The sequence below is a fragment of the Ambystoma mexicanum genome, chromosome 5p (assembly GCF_040938575.1).
Source record: "Ambystoma mexicanum isolate Mex_15411 chromosome 5p, UKY_AmexF1_1, whole genome shotgun sequence".
NCBI lineage: Eukaryota > Metazoa > Chordata > Amphibia > Caudata > Ambystomatidae > Ambystoma > Ambystoma mexicanum.
In genome coordinates, this window is record NC_090930.1 from 992953915 (window position 1) to 992980183 (window position 26269).

The 26269-nt window shown below is 46.6% G+C and overlaps 1 long non-coding RNA gene across 1 annotated transcript in view; it reads right to left on the reverse strand.

Moving 5' to 3' along the window:
• Window positions 1–263: 263 nt before the first annotated feature.
• Window positions 264–26269, reverse strand: part of LOC138481737 (uncharacterized) — a 46626-nt gene continuing 20620 nt past the window's right edge. The window contains exons 2-3 of the long non-coding RNA XR_011274370.1: window positions 24334–24402; window positions 264–468 (exon numbers count right to left, since the gene is read on the reverse strand). This is a non-coding gene — a long non-coding RNA (uncharacterized lncRNA). The remainder of the gene's footprint in view (window positions 469–24333; window positions 24403–26269) is intronic.

The following is a 26269-nucleotide window of genomic DNA, read 5'->3' on the forward strand; positions in this document are numbered from 1 at the left end:
CCTTGATTACCATGTGTGGGGGTTTAGATTCTATTAAAGACACAGAGGTGAGTATTATGCATTATTCTTCTTTATCCATGCATCCAAAAGCAAAGAAAAATTTAATTTTACGAAAACATTTTCAAAAAAACAAAATGAAGCTTTGTGAGAACATGAAACAGAGCACGATAATGAGCTAGGTTCATGACCTCTGCATCAGCCAATCACAGCAAGACCCAAAACATAATAGGCTGTGTCATTAGTCTCTTGTCCTTCTTCTTTAATGCTCTGAACAATAGCAGTTACTTGAAACAATTTCCACATTAAGGATTCATGCAAGGAGGTAACCTAGCAGCCTTGTCACGTCACATCAGCCACTGTCCTTCATGCGTTGAATACTGAGGATCAGGAACGCACTGCATAGCCCTGTGTCATCTCATTCGCCACTGATAAACCAAGAGGAACCATGACGTCTCTTCCTCCCGGAATCTGAGAGGAAAATAAAAGAAACAAGTGGGTGGCATGTACAGATGACACCAATAGTTATAATAACCTGACTTCCAAATTACAGTATGTAAACATAGCTACTATATATCACACAGCCCACCGAAGCGGCTGTGTAGTTATGGTTAAGTTGCTCAACCATAGGAAGAGCACTTTTTGGGCGGCTTATAACTTTGCTCCACGTGGACGAATCCTCACCAGACTTTGCAGAAAAGGTATATGGGCTGCTCTGAATTCTTTTGGGAAGTTTGGTGGGGTTTGGTGTAGGGGGGCCAAAGTTATAGGGGGGTCCCAAAAAAATTTGTTTTCCATAGACTGAATGGGCAAAGACTTTGCGCACACCTACGGGCAAAACGGCTGGACGGATTTTAACCAAATTTGCGGTAGGAGTGGGGGCTTGATTCCGAAAGCGTGCTTTGTGTGTTTGGTGGAAATCCGACCAGCACTTTTGTTGCAAAGAACTGAAATGTACGCAGACCCATTTCCCTGTTCATTCTGCAGACAAAAGTCTCATCGGCTTGCAATACGCCGTGATGTTGGCGAACCTTGGACGCGGCCGGTGGTTGGCTGGAGGGAAGCGTGCAGTGCGTCAAAATGTTTGGGAAATGCGCCATGGTGTATCAGAGGACAGTGCGGCGCTGGAAGGGCCTGGAAAACATACTTTACGGCATGTGATGGCAAGAAGGGATGGAAAGGGTGGAGAAGTGACTAGTGGTTCATCTGATATATCTCATTAGGTGGAAGAAGACGGTGGTGTGCCTGCAGTATCCATGCCAAATCACGGGTATCTCCACAGGTGTCTACCTTGTGTGGTGAATGCTGGCAGCCTGCGTTACGGCATGAGCTGGTGCAGCTACCTCTTTCCGTGGTGACTGATGGCAGATCAATGGCAGAAGAGGAGTGCATTGCACATGACATGAACATTTCAACATACAGTGTACTATGGTGTGTTGTGTGTGGTAAGGCCGTAGCCCCTTCGATGCACAGGTGGAGGCCTTGCAATGACAACTATGTGCCCTGGTTGCAAGTAGGTTTCACATTGTTGCCTTGTGTGTGTGGTTTGTCAACATTGCATAAACTTTTGGTTCCATGGGTGTGGGGATTGTTAGCGCATCCTACAGTGTGCAGTCCTTGGCAGGACCTGACGGAGTGAACAGTTCTGCAGTGTGTCCAGTATTTGCAGTGTAGAAGTACTGTGTGCACAGAAGTGGATAGGGTTGAACTGCATATTTTATCAGCTTGGGTACTGACCATTGCGCGGAGTTCTGACTACTGTACTGCACCATGAAGTGTTGGTTTTGTGCACTTAATAGAGTGCTGGGAGCAGGGCACCTGTTGTAAAGATTTTGTGGTTGGGTTGTCAGTAATACAGTGCTATGTGAATAGAAGTAGGTAGGGCTGCCAGACACTGTGGTATGTTTGTGGATTCTGGTAACTATTACATGGGTGCATGCATCGCTGTATTATGGTGCAGGGGTTGGATAGAAGTGTCGCTGACTATGTTATGTTTGTGGATTGTGGTACCTGGTCACATGTTCGCCTGCATGGCTATGTTATGTTGTGCTGGGTGTGGGCAAGGCCTACACTGTTGGGTGCATGGCAAAAGGCCAAAGGCTGTAGGCCATGCACCCAAGGACCTAGGCCTTCACCATATCCACCACAACATAATGCAGCCATGTATTTTTAAGTCTGCTTCTCTCCAAGGGTGATGACCTTTAAAGAATGGTTGTGGAGGACATTGTAGACATGGTAGAACAGCAGAAGTGAGCTGATATGCGTACATTACCATATGGTGTAGGGTATACACATTAGGGAGCCACATGTGACCATTTGCATTTGCTATGATTTGCATTTGCTATGGTTTGCCCTTTATAACACCCTTCCGATGTTCCCATTCATGGATCTATTATGTTGTGGTGGGTCTGGAAAGGCCTATAGCCTTGGTTGCATGGCCAAAGGCCGTAGGCTATAGGCCATGCACCCAAGTGTCTAGACCTTCACGATAACCACCAGAACATAATGAAGTCATGCAGGTTTAACTCTGCATCTCTCCGATGGTGGTGACCTTTCAAGAATGGATGTGGAGGACATTTCAGACTTGGTATAACACCCGAAGTGAGGTGATATGCGTACATTACCATATTATGTAGGTCATTGCACGTGTTGCACATTAGGGAGCCACATGTGAGCATTTGTGTTTGCTATGTTTTGCCCCTTATAAGACCCTTGCTATAGGATGTGCTTTAAGATATTGTGCCATGAAAGGAAGTCCTCAGAATCACATATTTAAAATATGGACAATGTACACAGCAACCCACATACCGTGCACCACACCCAACGCAATGTCATGCAGCCATGCATGCAAACATGTGGCCAGGGTGAAAGTTGGCAGGCTCAATTGTAGATGGGGAGTGCATTGCACATGACATGAGCATGTAAACATAGGGTGTAGTACGGTGTGTTGTGTGTGGTGAGGCCCTAGCGTCTTGGATGCATGGCTGGAGCCCTTCAACCGACAACTATGTGGCCTGTTTGCAAGTAGGTTTGACATTGTTGCATTGTGTGTGTGGTTTGTGCCCATTACATACATTGTTGGTTTCATTGGTGTGGTGATTGTTAGCACATCCTACAGTTTTTAGTCCATGGCTGCAGCTTATAGCGTGAATACTCCTGCAGTGTGTCCACTGAGTGCTGTGTTGAAATACTGTGTGTACAGAAGTGGGTAGGGTTGAACTGGATATTTTATGTGCTTGGGTAGTGTGCATTACGCAGAATACTAACTACTGTACTGCACTTTGAAGTATTGGTTCTTTGCACTTACTGGAGTGCTGCGAGGAAAAGAAATATGGCTACCTGTACTTAGTGGTGATCGGTGCCGCTCTGGGTGAATGTGGATGCTGAAAGCGTGGATACTTTTGGAGAACTTTTAACTGGAGGCCCTTGGAAAACACACAAGACGTGTACACTGAGTGTGTAACTGTACATATGGAGTGCTGTACAGAAATGATAGTGTTCAATGCAGACGTCTTGGATATGATTTCTGCATCCCTCTGTGACTATGTGATAGTACCTAATTAGGGAGTTCTGCAAAAACAATGGTGGAAAGGGAAGAAGGACTGTCCCTGCTTTACTGGGGTGCGGCCCTCGGTGTAGCTAGGAAAGCGCACGTGCAATAGTCTGCCCTTCTCAGCATGGTGGACATGGAAATGGAACTGTGGGGATTATCCAATCAGGTATCGAGGATGGTCTTCACAGGAAGGGGCGGTACTATTTTTTCCCAATACTCTGTGTTGTGAGGTTGGTAGAGATGGAGAGACGCAGAGTGCTCATCGTGGGTGATACCTGTGTGTCATGACCCCTGCCCCTGGCCCTTACAGGCAAGCCATCTGGGCTACACCACAGCCTTCCATCTTGGCCCCAAGGGCCTTACCATTCCGAACAAAACTCTCCTGTAGTGAGTCCTGGTGCCTTTGGCGCCAGGCTCATATGTGAAGCCAGAGAACTTGAAAACTGGGACTTGCAATAGGCTTTGGGCAACATGGATCCCCCCGCATAGCTCAGTCCCATAACTGAGCTACGCAGTCTAGTGTTTTAGGTGTGGTCAGACACAGGGACACCTGGGATACCTGCAGGCTATATAAGCCACACCCAAGCTGAGGAACACGCTTCGCATTACTCTGCTAGCTGCAGCGTGATGCTCACCACATTCTGTTTGGATCCTCATCTGCATTCCTGAACCTGTTACCTGCAAGAACAAGAACATTGTTAGAATACACTTACCTGCGAGCGAATCCTGCTTCTGTCCTCCGCTCCTGGGTCCTGAATATACACCAGCTCGGCGAGCGCTCCTTCGATCTGGAAAGCCGCACCTGAGAAGAAAAAAGAACGGAAAAGCAGCATTAGTAAGCGTTTATTCTCCAATATAGAAAACAATCAAAATAAGCGCACGCTTACCTGGGGTTGACTCGTCCTTGGCCCATTCCATTCCGGGCAATTTTAACGACCTGCAAAAGGGAAGAAAACACTGATTAGCACACAAGAGATCAAGAAGGCGGCACGTGCCACGCATTACTCACCGCTCTTCATCTTCTCGGCAGCATCCATTCCGGGACATCTCAGCGGCCTGTAAGGAAGAGAGAACAAACAGGTCAGCACAAGAGAAGGCACATAGCGCCACGCATCGCGCTTTCCTTACCATCTCGTGCACAACCCCAAGCAGCACAGCACCACCAGAACTCCATTTGCACCTAAGGAAGAATGAGAGACATTAATAGGGGCAATTGCAAAGTAAAGAACAAACTGCCAAACCAGAAGTCTTACCTGAACAAACAGGAGTCGCAGCAGGTCTGGACTCTGAGGGCCCATACCAGTGAAGCAACTAGGTTGCGCCGCACCCATCCAACAACGCGCCCCTGTGCAGAACAGCAGGACGGAGAGCACACCATACAATAAAACAAGACCCGGTCCTCGGCCGAACAAGAATCCAAGGGAGGGGGTTCAAGGTCGGAAGTGGTCGAACCAGACTCAGTGGCGTCCCTGTGGATATCAGGTGAGCATTACAGAACGTGAAGCCTCACAAACTATAATCCAGTTGGGCATCATGGAAACATCGGAAACCGACCAGTGAGCTCAGATGTTGGGACAGTTACGTGCTGAGGTGCATTCAGCTAGACAGGAGACCAACGCCCTGCAGAGGGAATTAATAGTGGCTAAGGAATACACTGACGACTTGAGTAGACAACTCCTCCAGTCACAGGCCGGACAAGCCCCATTGCCTGGGAATGTCTCATCAATGTCCGCGGCACCAACCAATCCGGTACATATAACGCTGCCAGGAGCAGATCCTTTAGCCCCACCTGAGCGCTTCACAGGAGATCCTAAGAAGTATGCAACATTTATGAACCAATGTCACCTCCATTTTCTCTGCAGGCCTGGGGCCTTCCCTAATGATCAGTCGCGGGTTGCCTTCATACTATTTTATCTGAGTGGCAGTGCTGCGGACTGGTCTGTACCTTTCGTTAGTCAGGATGATCCACTGCTACGTGACTTCGGGAGCTTTCAGCAGGAGATGGAAAAGCTCTTCGCACCTCGTACTTATGGACAGGCACTAGAAAACGAGCTGTTGTCTCTTCATCAAGGAAACCAAGACTTATTAACATATATAGCGACCTTCAACAGGCTCGTAGTCGAAGCAGGGTGGCCTGTGGAGAAGAGAACTACGCTATTCCACCGGGGCCTACGGGGGGAGCTAAAAGATGTTCTTGCCCAGGTGGTTGATCCACCGAAAGACTGTGCAGAGTTTATTAACTTTGTGGTTCAACTAGATCACATGTTGCAAGATTGACGGGCAGATCGTGGTAGACCGGACACTCGCCGCATGTACATACGGTCAAGGGAGAATGCGCCATGGGTGGCAGACAATTCGGTGGAACCAATGCAACTAGGAGGGGTAAGACCCCCTTTAAACAAAGGTGAAAGAGACAAGAGAAGAAAGCAGCAGCTATGCCTATACTGCGGAAAAGCAGGTCATTTCCTCAAGGAGTGTCCAGTAAAACCGCTGAGGAGAATCGTAGGAGTCACGGATAAGGAAAACACGAATGAAGAGTCAGAAACCTACCAAGCCCAGCAGATGTAGGGGTCCATTTGTCGAGCGAAGAAAGTAGACTACAGACCTCCCATTTTGCGTTGCCCGTGATCCTAATCAACCACCAGCAACCGTCTAGGATGCATACCGTAGAAGCATACATTGACAGCGGAGCGGGTGGGAATTATATGGACCAGGATCTTGCAGCAAAGATGGGGCTTCCTCTGTGCCCTAAGTCGACCACCGAAACAGTCACCACCGTTGATGGTACGGAACTAGCTTCCGGTCCAGTATTCCAATGCACAAGAGTCTTAACCCTTCTGTGTCAGGATGGTCACCGAGAGTCTATTGCTTTCGACCTCATCAAGGTGCCTCAGTTCCGGTTGATCTTAGGGACGCTGTGGTTGGTCGCGCACAATCCGCATATCGATTGGCGTGCAAGAGAATTGGTCTTTTCCGAAGGCTGTACTCACACCTGTTACCATAAAGGAAGAAAGTCAACGAATACGAGCCTAGCAGCCCATGGAATAGCAACAATATCTCTGGGTGTAACCGGTACCTTACCAAGTGAATACCAGGACTTTCAAGATGCGTTTCAGAAGGAACAAGCTAATGTCTTTCCACCGCACAGGCCTTATGATTGCCAGATCGACCTGGTACCTGGTGCACAAATCCCTTGTAGTCGGATCAATGCGCTCACAGAACCCGAGAACCAACATTTGAAGTCCTACTTAGATCAATATCTGGCTAATGGATTCATCCATTGCTCAAAGTCACCAGCAGCATCTCCCCTATTCTTCGTGCCGAAGAAAGAAGGAGATTTGAGGACTTGCATCAACTATCACGGATTGAACCAAATCACCATTAGAAATCGCTACCCCCTGCTACTTATTCCAGAATTGTTAGACCAAGTCAAAGGAGCCCAAATCTACACTAAATTGGACCTTAGAGGGGCGTACCATATTGTTCGGGTAAAAAAGGGGGATGAATGGAAGACCGTGTTTCGTACCAAATATGGCCTATATGAATAGCAGGTAATGCCATTTGGACTTTGCAACTCCCCCGCTGCATTTCAGTATTTCATCAACGATGTCTTAAGAGAACTGATTGACATCTGTGCCCTAGTCTATATTGACGATATTCTAGTATACTCGGCTTCAAAACAGGACCACGTCAAGCATGTCTGTTCCGTTCTTACGAAACTTCGTCAACATCACCTCTATGCCAAACTCAAAAAATTTTCATTTCACGTCACCGAGGTAGAGTTCCTCGGCTTTGTCCTCACCCCAAAAGGAATCTGAATGGATGTGCATAAGGTCGACACCATTCTAAACTGGCCAGCCCCAAGCTCGTTCAAAGGAATCCAGAGCATGTTGAGTTTTGCAAATTTTTACCGCTGGGTTATTCCGGGATTTTCTCAAATTATGCAACCGATCACATCACTATTGAGAAAGAGCAACAAGAGGTTCCAGTGGACGCAAGAGGCAGAAAAGGCCTTCCAAGAACTCAAGGTGAGGTTCACTTCCGCCCCGATCCTACGACATCCTTGTCCTGATCTTCCATATGTGGTGGAAACAGATGCCTCGAGCATGGCGATGGGTGCTGTTCTCTCACAAAGGGACCAAAAAACGGGTCAGTTACATCCTGTAGCTTTCTGGTTGCGCAAGTTTTCACCACCTGAACTCAACTACGCTATCACGGACAAGGAGCTCCTAGCCATCAAATCAGCCTTTAAGGCCTGTTGATACTATCTTCTAGGGGCCAGGCACACTATCACTGTGATAACTGACCACCGATATCTACAATGTCTAAAGACAGCAAAGGCTCAATCCTCACGACAGCTACATTGGGCCCTTTTCTTTGCGGAGCATGATTATGTGATCACGTTTTGACTCGGAGTCAAAAACGGAAAAGCCGATGCCCTTTCCCATATGGGTAATGATGAACAGATGTATACAACCCCCGACCCAGTGGCCATCATCCCAAGCGACAAGCTCCTGGGCATCACAACCACGATGACTCAGGACGAACTACGACGAGAGATTTGACGAGTGATGAATACCGGGCTGTTACGAGAATGGAATACACGGGGAGAACACTATACTATCAAGGACCAACTACCATATTTCAGGAATCGTTTATTCTTGCCCAAAAAGGAACTACAGGAACAGGTAATCTCTGGGTATCATGACTCTTTAATTGAAGGCCATCCTGGAATTGCTAAAACTCTAGCCAAAGTAAAAAGAAGCTACTGGTGGCCAACGTGGCGTAAGGACGTCATTCAATTAATCCTCTCCTGCGGCATATGTGCGCAAAATAAATCATCAAAACAAAAACCAGCTGGACTCCTTAGACCATTGGAAATTCCACCGGTGCCCTGGCATACTTTATCTCTTGACTTTATCACTGATCTACTGCCCAGTCAAGGATACAACACCATTCTAGTGGTTGTGGACTTATTCTCTAAAATGGCCCACTTCCTGCCGTTTAAAGGTCTCCTGAATGCATCTAGCCTGGCAAAGGTATTCCTTGAACATATAGTACGACTTCACGGATTCCCATTGGTGCTAATCTCTGATCGAGGTACCCAATTCGTATCCAACTTCTGGAGAAACTGCTGTTCCATGGCTCAAATCGATATCCGACTATCCACTAGCCACCACCACCAAACGGATGGCCAAACTGAAAGGACGAACCAGACGCTCGAACAATACCTGCACTGTATGCTACATCAAGTGGAAGGAAGTTGCAAAGACTTGCTGTGGATAGCTGAGTATGCCTACAATAATTCCTTACACAGCAGTTCGGGACAGACTCCGTTTTGCACAATATACAACAGAAATCCACGCACCTCCGAACTGGACGTTGCCACTACTCTGGAAATGCCGGCCATTAAAACTCTGCACACCTTAATTACTCAGGCCTTCACAAAAGCAGTTGAACATTTACACCATGCTAAAGACAGCCAAAAGAAATACGCTGACCAGCGCCGTGAACGGGCTCCCAACTACCAGGTTGGAGACAAAGTCTGGTTAACATCAAAACATGTGCCTATAAAAAGAACCTGGACATTTCGCCCATGATATTTAGGTCCTTTCGCCATTGAATCTATTATCAACCCAGTAGCAGTCAAACTGGCCTTGCCTTCCAATATGCACATTCATCCTGTGTTCCATGTGTCTCTTTTGAAACCTGTTCAACCTGGAACTCGAGTCACTATACCACCCGAACCAGTAATGGTCAATGGAGAACCGGAATTCGAGGTCAAGAACATTTTGGACTCAAAGTATGTCAGAGCCAAACTACATTATTTAGTAGACTGGAAAGGATACGGCCCAGAGGACAGGACATGGGAACCCTGTGATTATATCAATGCACCACGTTTGATACAGCGTTTCCATCACAATCATCCCACCAAGCCAGGGCCAGACGGAAGAGCTACCCTGAGAGGGGCCTTGGGGGGAGTGCTGCCATGACCCCTGCCCCTGGCCCTAACAGGCAAGCCATCTGGGCTACACCACGGCCTTCCATCATGGCCCCAAGGGCCTTACCATTCTGCCCAAGACTCTCCTGGAGCCAGAGAACTTGAGCACTGGGACTTGCAATAGCCTTTGGGCAACATGGATGCCCCTGCATAGCTCAGTCCCAGAACTGAGCTATGCGGTCTAGTGTTTTAGGTGTGGTCAGACCCAGGGGCACCTGGGATACCTGCAGGCTATATAAGCCATGCCCAAGCTGAGGAACACACTTCGCGTTACTCTGCTAGCTGCAGCGTGTCGCTCACCACGTTCTGTTCGGATCCTCATCTACATTCCTGAACCTGTTACCTGCAAGAACAAGAACATTGTTAGAATACACTTTCCTGCGAGCGAATCCTGCTTCTGTCCTCCGCTCCCGGGTCCTGAATATACACCAGCTCGGCGAGCGCTGCTTCGATCTGGAAAGCCGCACATGAGAAGAAAAAAGAACGAAAAAGCAGCATTTGTAAGCGTTTAGACTCCACTGTAGAAAACAATCAAAATAAGTGCACGCTTACCTGGGGTTGACTCGTCCTTGGCCCACGTCCATTCCAGGCCATTTTAACAACCTGCAAGAGGGAAGAAAACACTGATTAGCACACAAGAAATCAAGAAGGCGGCACGTGCTACGCTCTTCATCTTCTCGGCAGCATCCATTCCGGGACATCCCAGCGTCCTGTAAGGAAGAGAGAACAAACAGGTCAGCACAAGATAAGGCACATAGCGCCGCGCATCACGCTTTCACTTACCATCTCGTGCACAGCCCCAAGCAGCACGGCACCACCGGAATTCCATTCGCACCTAAGGAAGAAGGAGAGACATTAATAGGGGAAATTGCAAAGTAAAGAACAAACTGCCAAACCAGCAGTCTTACCTGGACAAACAGGAGTGGCAGCAGGTCTGGACTCTGAGGGCCCACACCAGTGAAGCAACTAGGTTGCGCCGCCCCATCTAACAACGCGCCCCTGCGCAGAACAGCAGGATGGAGAGCACAACATATAATAAAAAAAGACCCGGTCCTCGGCCAAACAAGTGTCCAAGGGAGGGGGTTCAAGGCCAGAAGTGGTCCAACCAGACTGAGTGGCGTCCCCGTGGATATCAGGTGAGCGATACACTTTGTGCAAGATCTGCACAGGTATGCCGTGCAAAGAGGTATTGCTGTTCATTTTGAGTTTGAAGGAATGGAAGCTTTCTGGGGCACTCTCTATGAGTGCAGGTTCAGCGGTATGGTTGACCTTTGCAGATGTGAGGCCTCTGTCGGTACTGTTGATGTTTTTGTCGTGCATTATGGAGCTGAACATTTGGGGTACATGTTGTGTCGACATTTGCTTCGTCACCTAAAGAAGATAATGAAAGCAGTGATGCAGATTTTTCCCACTGCCAAGGTGGTTTTCTAAAGCATATCACCAAGAGGAGCATGGGACCATGCCGGTGTAATTTGTCCCCAGTCAGAGGTCCAAAGGTGTTTTATAAACAGAAGCTTATGTCACTTTATGTGCACTGCTGGGATGTTCTCCACCGACTATGACATCATTACTGAGCGTAATTTGCACTGGTTCCATGCAAATGGCATTTCTTTGACTGCCATTGGCAATGCTGTGTTGTTTTACACTGTTCAAGAAGTGTTGAAGAGAATCCTGTAAAAATGTAAGGAGGAAAAGAAAACAAAAACTGAGATAAAGAGCAAAAATAAACAAGGTTCTGTGCAAGCACGTGAAAAAATAAAAAAAATAAAAAGGGCTCTTTTCAAAGCCACCAGTACAGACGAAATCCCCTACTCGGGTTGAAATGTATTCCCGCACTCCTGGCGATATGGATGAATCTGGATGCAGAAGTCTCGCATAGCTCCACAGAACTTTCTACTGGAGGTGCTTGTGAATCAACCGAGACTTGCACTCTGAATGTTTAACGGTACATATGGAGTGCTATATAGAAATGATACTGATGGATGCAGAGGTCTTGCCTGTGATTGGTGGATGCGTGTGTGACTCTTTACCAGTACCCACTGAGGTACTGCTGGACAAACAATAGTACAAAGGGCAGAAGGACTGCTCCTGCTTTACTGGGGCACAGTCCTCATGGTACTTGGGGAAGTGCACATGCCAGAGTCTGCACTTCTCACCATACTGGCCAATGGAAATAGGACTGTGGGACTTATCCAATCAGGTACTGAAGGTGTGGTTCACAGGAAGGGGCGGTAATACTATTTTTCATTACTCTGCATAGTGAGATGGGCTGACATGGCGAAACGCATTGTGTTGATTTTGGGTGATGCCGTTGTGGTAGATCTGCACAAGTATGCCCTGGAAGGACGCTTTGATGGCGATTTTGGTTTGGAAGCTGTGGACGCATAGTGGTGTGCTGTCCATGTCCGCAGTTTTGACGTTATGGTTCAACTTTGCAGATAAGTGGCCAGTTTTGCTACAGTTGACGTGGTCCGTGTGCATTATGGTGCCATGCATTTGGGTTACATGGCTTGTTCACGTTTGTTACATCAACTGAAGAGGTTGATGAAAGCAGTGAAGAGGCTTCTTTCCCCACTGCCCAGGTGGTTTTCTCTGCCATACCACCAAGAACAGTATGGCACCATCCTAATGTATGGTGTTCCCAGCCATAGGCTGGAACAGGTCTCATCAACAGAAGCATGTGCGATTTTTTTGTCTGCTTGTGGGATGTTCTTCTGCAACAATGGCATAATTAATTCTCGAAATGGGGAGTTTTTCCAAGCAAATGGCATTTCATTGTCCAGCATTGATGATGCTCTTTTGTTTGCCCATCTACAGGAGGCGTTGAAAAGTTTACTGTATGAATGTGAGGAGGAGGAGAAGAAAACAGAAAACCCTATAAAAACAAAAAATAAAGATGTTTATCTAGAAGCATCTTTGAAAAAAATGAAAAAAGGCTCTTTTCAGAGCCACCATTAACGACGCAATCCCCTACCCTGGTTGCAATTTATTCCCCCACGCTTCAGTAATGTCCTCAATGACGTTTGTGATGTCATCTTTCATGTCATGGGTGTTAGTCTTAGCAGTGCACAGTGGTGGCGTGAGTTATGGTTACTTAGCGTACCATAACTAGCGAATTTCTGGTGTTTTCGGTTTTACATGTAACCATAATATGGATAGGTGGTATTACTACAGAGTAACTGCAATGTCCTTTTAGAAAACTGCATGGAATTTTATAGGTTTTTCTTAGGGCAACTGAACAATAACGTCCCGTAGCTTGTCAGTAGGGCAAGTAAACCATAATGTCCCTTAAACAATGTTTTTTCATTGATATATATATATATATATATATATATATATATATATATATATATATATATATATATATATTTATAATATATTACACAGCCTGCAGTAGCAGCTGTGTAGTTATGTTTAAGTTGCTGAACTCATAGGAAGAGCACTTTTTGGGCGGCTTATAACTTTGCTCCCCCTGGACGAATCCTTATCAAATATATATATTTATATGTATAGTAGTACGCCAAGGGGCCCTTATATGGAGGGAACAGTAATAATTGAACAACACACTGGAGGGAATACACATCATTATCTATGAAGCAATATCAACTGGCACGAACGTCCAAATATCGTTATTCTGCTATCCGCATGCCAGACAGAAATAACAGATAAAAGATATATCCATGGGCATAAGGCATAGCAAATCATCATAACCTTGAAGATGAAAATGTCCTGCAACAACGGACCAGAGATATGCAAAACCTGCTTAAAAGGGCAACGCATTGCAGATAAAAAGCGGAGTTAGTATCTGTGGAAAATATTTTAGACATAGGCTACTAGCAGAGTCCACCTCAAAAGGGCCAGGTGAACCTCCCCAAATGCATTTGCCTTTGATAACATATAAAAAAGGCAACCATAAGACACAGCTTGTACTCCCCTGTGATCACAGGGATTAGAATGTGGATTTAAATATACCTTGAAGGATCATTCAAACCAAACGGGGAGTGCATACGAAAAAACAATCCTCAAAACTGTACACTTGTAAAGCTGAATTCCTATAAGAAAAGAACTGCCATAATCTAAAAGGCAACTAGAACGTAAGGCGATTCCTTAATTGAATGCTGAGGAAAGAAAGAGAACGGGGTAATTGGACTCGAATGGCCCTTTCCATATCTTCCATATCTGATATATTAAATACAAACCAATTATTTAAATGTTTCACATAAGAGTATCCTCAGTGTCAGGATAATAAACATCCAGTACAGAAGAAAATGGTTGTTGCAGCAACTTACCAATAGGAATATTCTTTGTAACATTCTAACAAGGGTACCTATCCTCCAAATATTAACGCTTAAGAGAAATAACATACCTTCCGTGAACCTTAAAAATAATGAAGTTAATTAAGTCATGCATTTAAGTTACCATGAGGAACAAGAAACCTTGCGTGGACTGATCTATGACCCACTCCCCAGCTATTACCTATATCGCCTGCCTAATATACCTATTATGAGATGTTCGATGCCATTTTCGACACATGAAAGGTCATGTTAGTCCTGCCTTACCCATTTAACACTTGTCTTAATGTCAGAGTCACTATAGGCAGTACCAACTCATTACATGAGAACAGCCTGTTGAGAAAAATCGCTACGCACTGCAGTTATAACAATGTAAGGGTTTGTAATTAAACACTGTGAGAGACGATATTGACAAACATGTGCAATTACATCCCAGGCATATAGGGTGAGAAGTCAACCCTCTGAAGCAAAAGGAAAGAAGCTTCCTGACACCAATAATGGTAAACCCCGGCAATGGTGTAAATTGTTAATTTGGAAGGGAAATATCCATGGAAGGTTATAAGATACTATCACCTTTGTAATTACAATCCTCAACATCAGCATAGTCCAGGGATGAAAAAAGAACTCCCATCAACACTGGAGGGCGGGAGAGATAATACTCGCTTCTATGTCTTTAATAGAATGTAAACACCCACTCGCGATAGTCAGGGGGGATTAGCCATTTTATGGGCCTGATCACGACTTTGGCAGTAACCCTTAAATCCGGCAGTAGCGCTAACACCGCCGGATTTAAAGGTCCGCCAAATCAGGACTTCGGCAGATTTCACCCCAGCTCTTAACTGGGGGGAAATCTGCCGAAAATTCGCGCTATTACCGCTGGCGGGAAATCCGCCGGCGGTAAGAGCGCAAATTTTCCCCATTGAGCCCAATGGGGAATGGGGCATTCCCGAATGGGCTCAATGGGGAATGGGGATTTACTTTACCGCCGAACTCGTGATCCGGCGCTATTAGCGCCGGGGAGTTCGGCGGTAGGGCTATTACCGCCGGCGGTCGTGATCAGGCCCCGCGGAGGCTTCCTATTATACAAGTTTAAAGCTCTAGTTCAGGAGTTTGTGAGTAAACCATGTGAGCCAATGGTAGCACCATTGCATGACATAACCCAGCTGGGTAGAAATGAATTGTGATGATGTATTGATAAAACATAAACATATGTCCCAGTGGATTGTACCAGGCACCTAGAAGGTGGTGAAAGCCGTGTAAATAGACCCATGTATGTGAATATACTCTGAATCAGTTTAGGGAAACTAAGGCAAAGGGAGAGCAAACCCCACTGACCATGCAGATGAAACACCATACAAAATCTGTTGGCCGCTCTAAGTAAAACAAACACTGTCCACATAGGAACAAGACATTTGGACCCAACAGAATTCTCTTCTTAATGACAGGGAACAGGTGAGATGGCTGTCCCATCAGTTTGGGTAGATAAATCAATATGAAGGAGCAATGATGCATTATATTGATGTTACTATTGGAGCATGCCACATTCATACCAGCATAAATGTCCTCAGTGCAAGCGAACACCAGACTCATAAATAGAGCATGTGCCCTCCATTTCATGTTAGCTGACAGGACTGATTGTGTGTGCAGCCTTGAACATATAACTTCTGTGAAGTGAACCTTGACTAGTACATGAACTGCAGGCACGTTAGAGGGCTGTAGCCAAGAGAAAACAAATTATCTCCTGATGCTAGAGGAGACCTTATGCCACATGCAGCACTTAACGACCTGAAACATGAATAAAAGGTTGCAACTCTTCCACATCTACAAGATAGACAAGGGACCCCCATGTGGAAACATGCCTAAATGTCCCTAAGAGCAGAGCAGGTAACTCTTCCTGCGTATGTTGTTAATTGCGATTCTCCACTATCCTGTCAGTTTCATTTGAAGATAGAAGAAATCAATTGACTGAAATCCTCATTTGACCGGACTTGAAAGTTCCATGAATGCAATAAGAAAAGGTACAGTCTATCACAAACAATCACCCAAGAAAGAAACAAGCCCAGATATAGCAGCAATAAAATGTTAAACAGTAGAACATTACAATTGCATTGTACACCTATACGTACCCACCAGTATCCCAAGAGAAAAAGGCACCCAATCAAGATGGAGGTCCTAGGCTGGTGATAAAGACCTGGTTGCTCTTGAGACCACATTAACTTTGTCAAGCCCATAGATTGTATTGAGTGCTAGCAGCACATACGTGGAATCACTGGAAACAGAACTCTGACTTTCTTTCCGGGAGCACCTTTAAGGGCAGAGTCTGACAAATCTAGCAGCCACTCTTCTATCCATAGCAATCCACTGCCGAGCAGCCAGACACTGCCAAGCAGGCAGACACCTACGGAGCAGGCAGACACTGCCGGGCAGGCAAACAGTGTAACAACACCAATACCAGATACATAGAAACCCACTGACGAGCAGGCAGACAGTGTAACAACGCTAACATCAGGCCCATAGGAATCCCCTGCCGGACAGGCAGACAGTGCCAAGCAGGCAGAAGGTGTAACAACACCAATACCAGGTACATAGAAACCCACTGCCGAGCAGGCAGACAGTGTAACAACACCAACATCAGGTCCACAGCAATCCACTGCCAGGCAGGCAGACACTGCGGATCAAGCAGAAGGTGTAACAACAGGACCAGGTCCATGGCAATCCACTGGCGAGCAGGAGGACACTGCTGAGCAGGCAAAAGGTGTAAGAACACCAATACCAGGTACATAGAAACCTACTGCCAAGCGGGCAGACAGTGTAACAACACCAACATCAGGTCCACAGCAATCCACTGCTGGGCAGGCAGAAACTGCAGATCAAGCAAAAGGTGTAACAGCAATGCCCGGTCATATGAACCACTGCTGAGCAGGCAGACACTGTCGAGATGGCAGAAGGTGTAAACACATACACCAATCACCTAGTCCTATTATTAAAGTAGGTCAATCTGCCTAGCAGGCATGAGGGTAATCCATCCCATATAAATGGAGCGTTTTGGGTTCTGGTATGTGAGCGAAATATGAATTGCTCAAACAGAGCTGAGATGTAAAATCACATACATAAATATATAAACCCAGGCACAGGCGGTGAGGGCCGGTGAATTTTTGTATCATTATCCTCCATTTCCGAATGCCACAGAGACAGCCGTGTTCACGCGGCTTGGCTGCCATTTTGACCACATTTGGAGAAGGGTTGCGGCTCTGATAAAGAGTGCATGAGTGCCCATACACCTGCAATGTTTAGACTCCCTGATGGGGGAACAGCTGATACTGCTGATTTATTACATTTGAAGTGTTTTACACACTTCCGTTACCTCGAGTGTGAGGTGAGGCACTGGGGGAGTCCTACCATCTTTTGTTATGTTCCCTGGGCCCCCCAACTCAATTTTCGGAGCAACTAGCGTGGCAAGGAAGTTCTTTCTGTGCAATTCCTACCTGACTTGGACGTTGATGAAAGGGGGCTAATGTGGTGCATGCCTGGTGACCCCATATGTTTGACAATTTAAAATGTTTTTGGACATTTCAAGAAGGTGCCTGGGAGGGCATTTTGGCTGTTTGTGTGGTGGTGGAGGAAGTCGTCAGAAGTATTATGGAAAGGGGTGCCTGGCCAACATCGTCAGACTCATCATCTGTGTGCAGCCGTACCACAAGAGCAGACCAGTGAGTTGCGTCCGCATTTCCTTTTGTGTGGGGTGCCTATGCGCTCGCTGCCATGAATGCTAATGACCAGGGCGTGGCAGCACTTCCTGCCCCCCCGAGCACCACCGACGCCAATGCCTGAATTCGCCATTTCTGGTGCCCCATCCAGCCTAGGTCATAGATGGAGGATTTGTACTGACAGACTTGAAGTGTACTTCAGGGCCACAGGAGATACCAAAGATGACAGCAAGGTGGCGACACTCTGGTACTCAGCAGGTCTGGCAGTTCATGAGGTCTTCCAATCCCTACAGCCCGCAAACGCTACCTATGATGCAGCAAAATATGCACTGTGGGAATACTTCATGCCACTGGCCAACGCTGATTATGAACCTTTTGTCATGTGTAGTGCCCGCCAGAAGGATGACGAATCGCTGTAAAACTTCTACGGCCGGCTGCACCGCATGTCTCTTCAATGGGCCTGGGATAATGCGGACAACATGATTCGAAACCAGCTGATCCATGGGTGTTCATCTGTGCAGACAGGTTCTGCGAGAGCCTGGGATCACGTTGCCTCGCATATTAGAACCTGGATGGTGCCACAAGGTGTCTGAGGTGAGGGTGTTGAAAATGGAGGTGGCTGTGCACCCGGGGAAGGTGGAAGATGTGTGCACAGTGGGCCGTGGTCAAGGTGGCAGAGGGGTGAGACATCCAGGTGGCAGTCAGAGAGACCGGGGTGCGAGAGCCATGGGCTCCTGCACGAAATGTGATTATGATCTCCCACACCCCGCCGAATGCCCAACACAAGGGAAATCGTGTGGACGCTGCGGGGTGCTGGACCACTACGCCTGAATGTACAGAGCTCCGACGCCGGGGGTGGTCCCAAGGGGGCCAGTAAGAGCAGGGTTTTTCAGACAACCCAATGTTGCCCAAATTGATCAAGGTGACAATGGTGCCCCTCCTAAGGACGATGATGAGGAAGAGGAAGAGAACAACTTCTTCATTTCAAGTGTCAGTGCTTTACGGCCCAACAATAGAAGACAACCACAATGCCTATTAAAGGTTAACGAGTCCACAGCCCCGGTGCTGGTGGATACAGGGGCATCTGTCAACATCATGGCGAAAGTACACTACGATGCCATGACAGTGCTGCCTAAGCTACGGAAACCAAAAGCACGTACCTTCACTTTTAGAGGTGAACAAACCATCCCGCTTGCTGGGGCATTTGTGGACAAGGTGGAACATGGAGGGTCATCCATCAGGGCCCGTTTCTATGTTACAACTGTTAGCAGTAACATACTGTTGAGTTGTGCGGCAGCTGAGACATTGGGAATTGTGAGCTTTGCATATGAAGTGCATGTGGAGGATGTGCAGGGGCTCCTGATGAAGTACAGTCAATGATTTGAAGGTATTGGCCGCATCGCAGGTGATCCGGTGAGGCTTCACATTGATGAGTCCATCAAATCTATCGCCATGAAACACCACCTGGTTCCATTTCATCTGAGGGACCTGGTAGATAAAGAGCTGGACAGCCTGATTGATTTAGATATCATCGAGAAGGTTGAGGGCCTGACGCCTTGAGTCTCCCCCATCGTCACCACCAGGAAACCTAAACAACTGGACTCTGTGCGTATATGTGTGGACATGCGGCTCCCAATTAAGGCAATCAAGCGGGAGCGTCACATCACCCCCACAATAGACAACATTATCGCTGAGCTTCAAGGGGCTCATTTCTTCTCTAAACTGGACCTTCCGGCCAGATACCATCAGGTGGTACTACACCCGGACTCGCAGTATACAACAACTTTTACCATGGATCGTGGCATTTACCGTTACAAGCGTCTGAGCTTTGGAGTGTCATCGGGGGCAGAAGATTTTCAAAACATTATCCGCAGGGCCCTCGCAGACCTGGATGGCGTTTTAAATATCAACAAGGACATCCTGATCTATGCAAGGTCGGAGGCGGAGCACCTGGTTAGGTTGGCTAAAACACTTGAATGGCTGCAGACTCTTGGGTTAACACTGCACAGAGACAACTGTGAAATCCTGAAAAAGACTATTGAGTTATTTGGCTTTGTGTTAAAGGAAGGGGGAGTGTCACAGGAACCTCGGAAAGTAAAGCACATTGTGGAGGGACGGCACCCACAGAATTTGTCGGAGGTCTGGAATTTCTTAGGGATGGTCACATATTGTGGCCCGTTCATTAGGAACCTTGCATCCCGGTCAGAGCCCTTGTTGGGTTGAATCAGAAAGAAGTCGAATGGCAGTGGGTACCCCTTGAAAAGGCTGCGTTTGAAGAAGTGAAAGGGGCTTTAACAGCAGAAGACACCAGGGCCTTCATCGACCCGGCTCTGCAGTCAGAAATCGTTGTGGATGCCATCCCGTTTGGTCTGGGAACGCTGCCCACGCAGAGGAGATGCCAATGGGGAGATCTGGCTTGTTACCTATGCCAGCAAGGCACTGTCAGAGACGGAGCAGTGGTACTCCCAGATCAAAAGGGAGGCCATGGCGGTCCTGTGGTGTTGTCATAATTTCTGTCTCTACGTACTGGGACGACCAGTGACAGTTGTCACGGACCACAAGCCTTTGCTGCCTATACTGGCTGGGTCGTCATCCAAGCCGCTGGCCCGCATTGAAAGATGGATGCTGGGACTGCTTGAGTATGGCATCTCCCTGGTATACTGGCATTGGCAGCAACAATTCGGCCGACTATCTGTCCAGACACCCGCAAAGTGATCCGGAAGGACAAAACAACATCAGTGCGGAGGAGGCCAACAAGCATGTCAGATTGGTGGTGAAGGCGGCCACTCCTAACTCAGTACCTATCCACGAACTAGAACAGGCGGCGGCCGACGACAAATGTTTTAACATCTTGGAGGCATCCCTGCAACAGGGCTCATGGAAGTCAGTTGTAGAGACGTTGGCTCTGAGAACCCAAGAAGCAAGATCGGCACTGGAACAACTATGGAGGGTCAAGGACAAGCCTGCCGTTTGTGGAGTCAGGGCTATTGCTCCAAGGGGACTGGATAGTGATTCCACAGTGTAAGGTCACCCAGGTGATTGAGTTGGCGCACCAAGGGCACCAAGGAATCGCCAATACCAAGTCTCGCTTGCGACAGAAGGTGTGGTTTCCGGATCTGAGAGAGACGGTTCAATTAGTTCATAGCAGCCTGTGTATGGTGCCCGGCGGCGTCCCCAGCCGAGAGGGAGCCCATAATTGAGATGATACCAAGAGGAAAGAAGCCCTGGAAGATCGTCCACACTGACTTTGGGTCCACAGGCCGGGACACACATTTTCTGGTGGTTGTGGATGAATGGTCCAGGTATCCATAGGTGGAATTCATTGAGTCAGTGTTGTTCGACAAGGTGGCCATGGCGATGGAGAAGATTTTTGCTACCCATGGCCTGCCCCAGACTCTGTGTTCCGATAATGACCAAGGTCAAAGTTTTGCCCAGCTGATGGAGGAGTATGGCATTCACCATTGCAAGGTCACTCCTCTTTGGCCTCGGGCAAACTGCAAAGCAGAACTTTTTATGAGAACGCTGAACAAGGTATTCCGCATCGCTCTTGCCTAGGGACACAGATTGCAGAGGGCACTATATCAATTCCTGAGGGAATACCGGGCCACCCCACACATACCTACTGGAGTGGCCCCGGCTGAAGCCATGTTCAGCCGGTGTCCCAGGAGTCTGATCCCGGAAGTGGGCAAAAGAGAGCCGGCTGTCATCGACAATACACAGGTGGAAAGGGAGAGGAGCACTAGGATGGAGCAAGAAAACATCAGAAGAGGACTCCGGCCCCAGCAGCTTGCCCCAGGGGATAAGGTGCTGGTGAATTATTAGCACCCTCAAGGAAAGCTGTCTTTGAGGCACAAGCCTTGTCCGATGGATGTGGTGGCGGTGCATGGCTCCATGGTAATGGCTTCAGGTGGGACTGCCTCTGTTACCCGCAATGCTAGCTTCATCAAGAAGGTTGGAGAAGCCAGGTCGGAGATGTTGCAGAGCAGGGACTTTAACGAGGTTCCGGACGAGGGCGGTGGCCTGGCCCATCTGCTGAATTCCCCAAGAAGGGGCAACACAGGTGAGGAGGGCACGATCCGGGAGGCGGGCAGGAGGTATCCCCAGAGGGTCGGGAGGGGGAAGCCTGCCCACCTAACTTACTATGATTTCGATCACTGAACTGGTGGGACCAGCCCCTGGACTGGAAGGGACTCATGGGGCTGGGGGTGGCTGTGATTAAAGGGGTCATCTGTTTTGTGTGCAGTGGTGTTATTATGCCTTGTGTGTATTTGACCTTCTTTGTTTTTGTTATGAAAAAGGAGGAGTATGGTTCTGCCCCTTTAAGGGCATACGCACGCGGAGGAGTGACGTTTCAATCGGCCACGTGTAATATTAATAAAGTGGGCATTCCCGGCCACGGCAGAGCAACCGGGGAGCCTGAACCGTGCACTTGTGAGCTGGGTGTCTCTGTGTGCGGTGGGAGGCTCACTGGGGCCTGATGAGACCGGAGGCCCACAACAGTAACATAGAATGGGGACGCAGTACTAACATTCTTACAGTGCCAGCAGTATTACAATGTACAAATATATGTAACGAAGTAAAACAGCTTAACACAAAGTAAACACATAAGCAAACATTAGTTCAACTAACACACATGAGTAATCATAATTCGCAGGACTGAAGAGTACTTATCTGCTGTGAGGAGCATCAAATAAGAAGGATGAGAGACTAATGACACAGCCTCTTATTTATTTGTTTCTGCTGTGATTGGCTATTACAGAGGTCATGAACCTAGCTAGTTATGGAATTCTGGTTCATGCTCTTTTTCACATACTTTCATGTTGTTTTTTAGAATATGTGTAATTTGTATTTGCTGCCGGACGTGTGGGTTAAGAAGATAAATGCATAATATGAATCCTGCGGTCTTGACATAGAATCAGCAGAATGATCGTCTTTCAGAAAACATGTGCTTCGTGTGATTCACACCTTCCCCCAACAAGGCCTACCCTGACCTTAACATCGAGCAACCGCATGGTGCATCTGTCCTTGACTCCTCCCGTGCACGATGCAGGCCCCTGCCTGTTAAAACAGCTGCTGCCTCCGGGTGGCGCTGCGGCGCTACAAATATCCCTTCTTCCCAAGTAGGATGCTATTGTTGGGCTGCTACGTTGCCACTTGCCAGTGGCTGAGCTATCATGTTCACACGCCCTGAGTCACGTTACAGGAACTTCACGAGGATGCAGTGCTACCCAAGCCGATCGTCAACCGCAAGGAAGCCTCCTTTTCAAAGCCCTTTCCGTGTAACTCAACAGTTACACATCGAGCTAGGCTCTGCCGTGCCTGCAAGCGCCGATCGGGCTCCGGGGGATTTGGCTTAATGGAGAAAAAAAATTGTTGTTTGATTTATAGTTTTAAATATGTACTGCTCTTTTTTTTCTCATCGTACGTTATCTGTTGAAGTGTTCCTCGCCTTGAAATACCGTGGAGCGCATGCGTATTCTATGACAGACAGCAAGGAGCGCCGACGTATCAAGTGTGTGTTGAATTTGCTGCCATGCAAGAGAACAGAGGACCACTACTTTCCCCCCACCCCCAATTTTTAAGCATCTGGGAGGGGCAGTGGTGTGAGCCGCGCTGCATCCTGTCTGTGGAATGTGGGAACAAACTGGCTGACATCTGCATCCTTTACCAACGAACATGTATGTAGTTCAGGCAAAACAAATACTTCGTTCGAACATCTTATGAGCGCGGTAATGGCAAAAATCGTGGTCTTTAAAATGCCTATTTTAAAAATAACACACAATTACGAATTTTGATGTGAATGGATATTAGCCACATGGCGGTTCATGCCCACTCTTGGAAGCAACTGGATGAGCGGTTTCGGTACAGAAAGTGGTAGAAATTAATTCTCACACAGGTTTGCATTAGGGTTTGAATTATTATAGGCAGGAGAAAGTGAACAATAGCAATATTATTTTATTTTTTAGGAGCCCCCTATCTAAATCGGCAGCGTTGGCATGTATGCCACATGGGGCAAACGGGTTATGTATGTGCCCAGTGCAGCACGTTCTATCTGCCCCATGGGATAACTATACCATGAAGTACTACTGTAAATTGAAATTATTTACTTTGGGGCCCCACCAGGGGCGTGAGAGTGGGTGAGGGGTTTGTAGAATGGGTTGGAATTCTTCTCAACCCCAAACATTTACCTCTCAGGAGATTAATCATGAGCACATGGGAAATAACCCAAGAGAGGAGTGTTTCCTATAATGTTGATGGAAATGTATACAATCTACACCTTCAAAACTAAAAAAGCTGTATGAAATCTATACTGCAGAGTATAATCCTATCAAGGATTGGATGTTGTGGGTAAGGGTTTCACTCTGGTCCTAATGACCGGGGTTCAACTGCCATCTGCAGCACAGTTTAAAGCAGTCTAAGCCAATTTAAGGGTCAAATGGATTTTTGTGTAGACTTTTTTGTGAAATCCCATATCCAGAAAAATACAGCCCAAATCCAACACTGATCCCAGGCAATCTCAACGCAGTTAGGTTGTATTAAAAAAAAAAAAAACGAAGGCATAGTTGCCAACATGATCCATTCCAACCTGTAGGTGTTTTTCCAGTCATGCTTTTTCTTTGCATTATGTGACTTGTAGTTCTGTTTTTCCCATTATTAAACTCAGACTACAAGTCTCAGAATGCAAAGAAAACAACAGGACTGTATAAGCACTTACAGAGTGCAATGGATCATGTTGGCAGTTATGAAACACGTGAATTAAAAGACAACACTGGCTGCACATACCTCATGAAATTCGGCTGCTTGGCAGCTATGAATTTGAAAAGCTTAATGACCTTCAGAAGCAGCACCAGCCTAAAAAAGGAAAACACGTCTTATCAAATGGTGATGATACACGTATCAACAACATATGTATATCTCCGAGTTTTCAGACGATCACATTTGTTCACTTTTTAAATTTATTTGTATTTCTTGAAGTTTTCAACAGCACACCTCTACACTCCAATTTAAGTTACATTCATTCAGGTACCTGTATATTCGACCAAAATTATCTTCAAACGACCTTAGTTGTAATATCCCTGCAAGATCAGGGAATTTGGTAATCATATTTATACTTGTATGTATGGGACATACTATATCTCCAATGGTGTATGTCTACCGCCATGTGCATTTAAAGAACTACCATGATATACAGCCTGTCTTCATTCATTCTGAACCTGAAACGGAAATAAAAACAGGTATACTGTCTAGCAATATGAACAAAATTAAACGAACACAAAACATTTTAAAAATCACAAAATACACTAAAAATTAACTGTGCTTTTGCATTGTGGATAATGGTTCTGGGTGCGGAGGATGGCACACAATTGTCTTGCACAGATCCACTCGTTTAGTACAAAATACTGATATGATATGATATGTAATTTATAACGCACCAATACACAAGTGTTGCAAGGCGCGAAGAGCATGTTTGCCAGGTAATGCACAATGACGTCTTCACGCACTAACGTGATGAAGTCAACAGCATCTGACGTGATGACGTCATCGTAGGCGTTGCAGCACTGCCATGCCCTTTCGCATTGAGAATGTACTCATTTCAGAGAACGGTGTGTCATGTGTACAAATTAGTTGAATGCAGGAATACATCTAGATAAATCACCAAATATTTATTCACAATTATGGCCTCTTCCTTAATATGTTAGCTATACACAGGCAATGTATCACGTCAATGTATTCCATGAGTGGAATTGGATGTCTGATAAAACACTAATCTTCCTCACCAGCACACATCCTCCCATGCGAGTTCCCTAGGGGCTTCCAAAAAAAACACAAGGGTTTATCTAATCTGCCCCTCCATTGTAATGTGGCTGGAACAGGGGTTCTGCTAGTACCTTTGGTGCAATATTTAGACTCCTTCCTGTAACCACTGATACCATCTACCAATACTTTCTTAAAAGACACTGTACATTTCCTTTGTTTATTAAAAGACACAGGGAAACTTTATAAGAATTGTAGATTATTCACCATAGACATAGTGAGCCTCTACACACCCATCTCCCATGAGGAGGGTCTACACGCCATTGCGTGGTTGTTTCTTAAACACGATTCAATTGGGACTGATAAAATCTTTGTATTGGAATTACTAAACATTTTTGGGATCGGGAACAAGTACAAAAAACACTACTTTATTCTCAGTTCATAAAGTAGGGAGACCTAACAAACATTGGACTCATGCACGCACACTCACAACTAACCTTGATTATGCAAAGGTTGTATACCCCAATGTGCGTCATCTATGACATCATGCTACAGGGCAAAATACAAAACCTATTGAGGGGAGCGATTGGTTAAGGGAACATATCTACTTATAGAACATATAAGGATTAGTGAATCATTGGTTAGCCCTTATCTGTAGGGAACACCTTGAACTGCCTCTAAAATACGTATTTTACCGATTATAATCGGCAAACTGTCAGTGGATTGGGCTATGCAACATTGTCTGTTAGGTTGTCCCTCAAATGCACTGATTGGTTGACTGATTAGTGGGCATTCCTACCCAACAGTGGACTTTTGACTCTTTAGCAGCACGTCAGTGAAACAAAACTTAGGTGTTGATTCCCGTTAGACTACTCGCTGTTTTACCAATTAGTTCATCATCTCTCATCGGTAGGCCGTATGCCAAAGTCTTCCTTTTGTAGTTGACCTTGATGACTGCTCACTG